Source organism: Canis lupus, chromosome 37 (genome assembly GCF_048164855.1).
Source record: "Canis lupus baileyi chromosome 37, mCanLup2.hap1, whole genome shotgun sequence".
NCBI classification, from domain to species: domain Eukaryota; kingdom Metazoa; phylum Chordata; class Mammalia; order Carnivora; family Canidae; genus Canis; species Canis lupus.
Genome location: NC_132874.1, coordinates 24,997,050 through 25,003,049, shown reverse-complemented (window position 1 = coordinate 25,003,049; position 6,000 = coordinate 24,997,050).

Here is a 6,000-nt window from a genome sequence, read left to right as displayed (position 1 = left end):
AGATAAGTTCTGGGTTTATCATTCTTAAAAATGCCATATATAATTACCATCTCTCTTTGCCTGTAGGGAACATGCCCAGGAGGTTCTGGTGGAACAGGAATTTAAAATGTGGTAGTTTCAGGGCCAAGATGCATGAAAACATCATCAGTCACTGTGCTCAGTCTGGTGTTTGGGGCACTGTGTGGGATTTCAGTGGGGCCTGTTTCCTGAGAATGAAAGCTAGTCTTTTGGAAGTGACACAGAGGGACCACCTGCAGATGATGTTTATAAATCCACTGGCAGGGACTGACTGATCTTACAATAGGACCATGTAATATAAACATTTCATTATTCTACAAAGGAATATGCACAATGCCACCTAAGGTCCTCTAAGAGCAGGTCTGTGCAGTTATGATGGGAAAATGCCCCTCACACAGAAATAGAGCCTTGTTCCTTTGAAGCAATGTTAATATTAACTTCACCCACATGTAAATGGCATTTTAACTTGAGAGTTGTTTGTAATCTCTTAAGATAAAATTAAGACAGGACCCCGAGCTCCAAATTTCCTAATTTCAGGGATTCATCTATTTCAACAGAGGCTCTTAGCATACACGCTTCTGTGTGTATGGGTATGCATGTCCCTTTGAGGTTTGCTTATTTGGTTTTTTGCTTATTAATACTCTTAGATGCAGAGTATTAATCTAAAAGGGACACACCCAGAGAATTCTATTGAGTGACATACTAGAATGTAGGAGTGGGGAAGGGAATTCATATTTCCCTGGTAATAACAAGCAGATGAAATTAAGTATGAGGGAGGAAGGAAGGAAAGAACGAAGGAAGGAAGCAAGGAAGGAGGAAGGGGAGAAGGGAGGGAAGGAAAGGAAGAGAGGAAGAGAAGGGAGAAAGGAAGGAAGGGAAGGGAGGAAGAGAAATAAGGAAGAACAGCCTTTGGTGAAGTAAGCAACAATAAATACCATTGTTTCACACTCCTGAACATAGCCTGTTTTTTTGAGAGGGAATCCATGCTTTTAACCTAATACAATCCATTCTGTGCGCATTAGGCCAGATAGATTAAAAAAAAAAATATATATATATATATATATATCATTTGGTGTAGATACGGTTTGAAACAGTGCTGACTTCTACATTAAACAGATGTAAGGAAATGAGTTTTAGATCAATTTAGCTCTGGGTTACTTCTAGAAAGGGCAGGAAAGCAGACAACTAGCCCTTCAATTGTGTCCAAGTGCCTTTGGGAGCGGGGCTGTGAGCAATAGAGAGAGAGAGAGGTGATTCCATTGAAATAAAATTACCCTATATTTGGGAATAAACAAACTCCACATGGCATTGAGATTTATGACAAGTGGGATCGCCTGTGGGAACATGTACAGCTCAGACAGTACAAACTGCTTTCTTGTTGTAGCCTAAACACAACTACTTCAGGTGATTACACATCTACAAACTGAAAAATAAACTATGAACAAGGCCTCACTTCACATTGCATCAAAGGCTCTAGAACAGCATTTGGAACAGGAATAAGAAGGTGAAGGCTGCCGTGTGCTGACTCACCACTGGTGCCTCTCCAGTGTTTGGAAATCTCTTTTCTCCTGCCTTAAAGTTATAATAATAGAGAAGGATAAAGTCAATTTTAAAAGGAGAAGAGAGAAGATTTACTTTACCCAAAAATAGAGATTTGGGGGTAAATTTCAGTGTGAGATCAGATATTCAAAATGCAGTTTGCTTTTAAATAGGCTAATGATTCATGGAATGTGCTTTGGGGAAGATGAAGACCTGCAAATCAGTAGTGAAGTGTCTGAACATCTGGGTTGGGGATCATATTGAGAAAAATAGGAATTGGAGCAGGGTCAAGGGGTGCTGCTGCAGACTGGTATCGTCTGTATCCATCTGCCTTTTAAAGGGTAGAGTATACTAAACTTGTGACATGAAAATCAAGATAGCCGACTCGAGCAGGAGCCTAACAACAAATCAAAACACACTCCTGAGACAAGGCTGAAAGCCATTGGCAGCTTTATCTGATGCCATGTGGAGAGACCCCACTGCAGGAAGAGTGTACAGATGGTCCCCAACTTAACAATAGTTCAATTTACAAGTTTTTGATTTTGTGGTCGTGCAAAAATAATACACACTCAGTAGAAACCATACTTCGGATTTTGAGTTTTGATCTTCTCCCCTGGCTAATGATACGCAGGACAATCCTCTCTTGAGGATCCAGTCAGCCAGGATCATGAGGTGAGCAACAGAGAAACCTACAACCATTCTGTTACTCACACAACTATTCTGTTTTCGGTCCCAAGACAGTATTCACCAAATTACATGAGCTATTCAACACTTGTTATACAATAGGCTTTATGTTACATGATTGTGCCCAACAGTAAGCTAATTTAAGTGTTCTGAGCACATTTAAGGTAGGCTAGACTATGTGTATTAAATTCATTTTTGACTTAGGATATCTTCAACTTACAAAGGTTTTATTGGTATGTAACTCCATCATAGTTCAGGGAAGATGCAGAGTTGACCCTCAGAAAAAGTCTGATACAAGGACTTAAATGAGATCTTGTGACCTCTGAGTTCCTGGTTCTTGGCATCTAAGGCTCAGACTCATCACTGAATCATGATGCGGAGGTAATGAGGTTTTGCAAAAATGGAAGCTGCAAGGGCAATGACAGCAGTCCTGATGGGGAGATGTAGTCTTTCTCTCCCGTATCCCCAGGGGTCTGCCCTATGCCTGAAACATGATAGAAGTTCACTAAAAATATGTTGAATAAATCAATGAACAAATAAGTATGTTGAAGAATGAATGAATGAATAACGAATCAATGAATGAATGAATATGCAAAAGGATTGTTTAACATAGTCAATATGATTAAGGAGCTTACAATCAAGTTAAGTAGAAAATTAACAAACAAAATTAAGAGCCACACAAGACAGTGGATTGTCTTCTTTGCCCTACATACCATCTCTTTCTTAGGAAACCTACCACACCCACATTCCCGCTCAGGGTATGGCCCTAGGCCTCTATGTTCTGTTTCATGAAACACCACCCACCTTCTAAGCCAAGCTCATTGGACTAAAGGAAGGATTTGATACAACACAAGGCAGTGCCCTGGCAAAAACGTTCTTCCCGAATGGGGCATATCAGATTCTTTTCTCAAGAAACTGAGGTAATTAAGTGGCAAATACTGGGAGTGGAAGCTGCAAAGATGCTGACAGAGGCACAAGCAAGTCAATACCATGAGCATTCCTGAGTTGAGAGGAAGGATGACTTAGAGCTAACTGAGTCGATTTTGAGGCAGGATGTAGAGACCAGTAATAGGTAAAGTACAAAAATACACGAAAAGAGGTTGAAACAGTGTTTGGATCATGGTAAAGGTGGTACTCTGGGTTAATGAGCCAGAATCTCCTGCTGACAAAGGTTCTGGAGCTGAATGACCTTCCAGGTTTAATTCTGTAAGGCCACATTTTACTATTTTGCAATTTCCCTTCTCAAGTTTCCATGGGATTCTTTTGTCCTTATTGCCATTCACAGCCTTACAATATTCTTCATTTTTCTTTAACTGGTCTGAGTGAATCCTTATATCTGGGAAATCCAGGAGCCTCCCTAATATAAAATACTAGCATATCCCTAGTATACATATTCTTACAAGACGGAGCTTAAAAATGATTGGCTGAGATGGTAAAGGCCTAGCCTCTTGACACAGAAAAATAATACTTAAGTCTGAAATGATCAGTACATTTTAAAATGGACCAGATATTGAAAAGGTGAGAAGGGAAAGAAAAAGAAAAGGTGGCCAAACACGGCATGTTGCCTTGCAGAGACCTAATGACAGAAAGGCAACCATCTTTGTGGAAAGAGTAGTCATGCTCCTCATTGCCTTTCTGCCGTCAGACCCTGGCCCCACACTTCGCTGACTTGCTACGCATTATTGGACTACACTTCCTAGTGTTCCCTGTTTCTAAGACTCTCAGGTAGGTTTGGCAAATGGGAGGCTTTGTAATATCCCTAGTAGCATCTGTATTTCCAAATATTCAAAAAAATTTAATATCAGTTATAATTCTTTAGAAAATAGGTGGTTAGAAACAAAAGGTTGTTAAATATCCAGAGTTGGTAGATGTGTGGGAAAAAAAAAAAAAAGCCCTCACTTATACTTTGATAGACATACATACAGGTACCACCATTCTGAAGGGCACTATATCCATTATAAGGGCAGAGAAGGAAAATATTTATCATAATTTAAGAGTTGCAACTTTTGACCCTAGCCATGAGAAATCTAAGAGCATGACTCTATACACCTAGGAATCTTGGAATTTATGATTTAGGAATGTATCTCACAAGTGATAGTTCCATGTCCACAATTATTCAGAGGTTGTAACAGAAAAATAGAAATAAGATAGCTTTTCATCAGTCAGAGAAATCTTTTTTTTTTTTTTAATTTTTATTTATTTATGATAGTCACAGAGAGAGAGAGAGAGAGGCAGAGACATAGGCAGAAGGAGAAGCAGGCTCCATGCACCGGGAGCCTGACGTGGGATTCGATCCCGGGTCTCCAGGATCGCGCCCTGGGCCAAAGGCAGGCGCCAAACCACTGCGCCACCCAGGGATCCCCAGTCAGAGAAATCTTAAATGAACTACAATATATCCATACTATGGAATGTTAGATCCTCCTAAATCCATAAAGCAGATTGTACTGTACTGACATGGAAAAAAAATGATAAATTGTTATATTTGAAAAGCAGAAAGCGGTGAGAGCAGACAGTTACTTGCCTATCCAGTAGCCTCCTCACCGGTATTGCCTCCATCCTAAATAATCCAGGATAATGACACTAATACCAGTAACTGGATTAAGAATGGGCTAATGACCCAATGTAGGTCATTAAAACCTGAGAAATCTGCTAGGAAGCTTCTGAGACAGAGATTTTTTTTTTCTCTGATAAAGAGAAACAGGAAGACACTATCTTCTTCCACTAAATGTCTAATACCTGCCTCTAGTGGCTAGAACTGCAGCGGCCATCACTGGCCTGTGATGCACAAGCCAACTACAAAACTCACATATACAAAAGGAAGGGGAATTGGAAGAATTTGAGTCCTAAATGATATTGTAGAGCTACTGAATTAGCATGGAACAAATTTATCTCGGGACTTCTTGTTATGTGTAGTAACATATTTTCTTGACTGTTTAAGAGTCATCGAGTCTGGGTTTTGTTTTACTAGCAGCCCGAAGCATCCTAACAAGTACAGTGTGTGCATAAAATAACACGTATGGGTAACATATAGTGTGTTCACGTGGAATGCCCATGGGTATGTTTAAGCACAAGACCAAGACCTAGAAGACTAACCCACCAACCTGTTTACAGTGGCCAGCAGCTCTTCCCATGATCAACGCCGGCTCCCTGAGAAGCATCCACTCTTCTGATCTGCCCCCACCTCACTGGCTGCGGCTTCTCAGTCTCAATGGTTGGCTTCTTCATCTTTCTCTGGTGCTAATTCTTGGCCTTTTAATGTCTGAGGAGTGAAGTCAGATAAAGAATTCAGATAATTCAGATGAGGGAATAGGGAAAATTTCACTTTTTATTTTTACTTAATATTTATCTCTCTCTCTCTCCCTCTTCTTTACAGTGAAAGTATATTACTTTTGTAAATAAAAGTGAGGGAAGGACTGTGTCTTGTGCCAGTGACCTCATAACTAGCTTATAACCAGATTAGCCCTGGTCCATTAGTGGATGCCAAGTAAGACTATCAAAGAATGCTGCAGAGATGTGGGTACAGGATACAGCATAGAGAATTAGTAAGTCTAGGTTCTCAAGCGCTGTTTATTGAATTGTTTTTATAACTTCTCTATCAGGGATCCCCGGGTGGCACAGCAGTTTAGCGCCTGCCTTTGGCCCAGGGCATGATCCTGGAGACCTGGGATCGAGTCCCATGTCAGGCTCCCTGCATGGAGCCTGCTCCTCCCTCTGCCTGTGTCTCTGCCTCTCTCTGTGTATCTCTCATGAATAAATAAA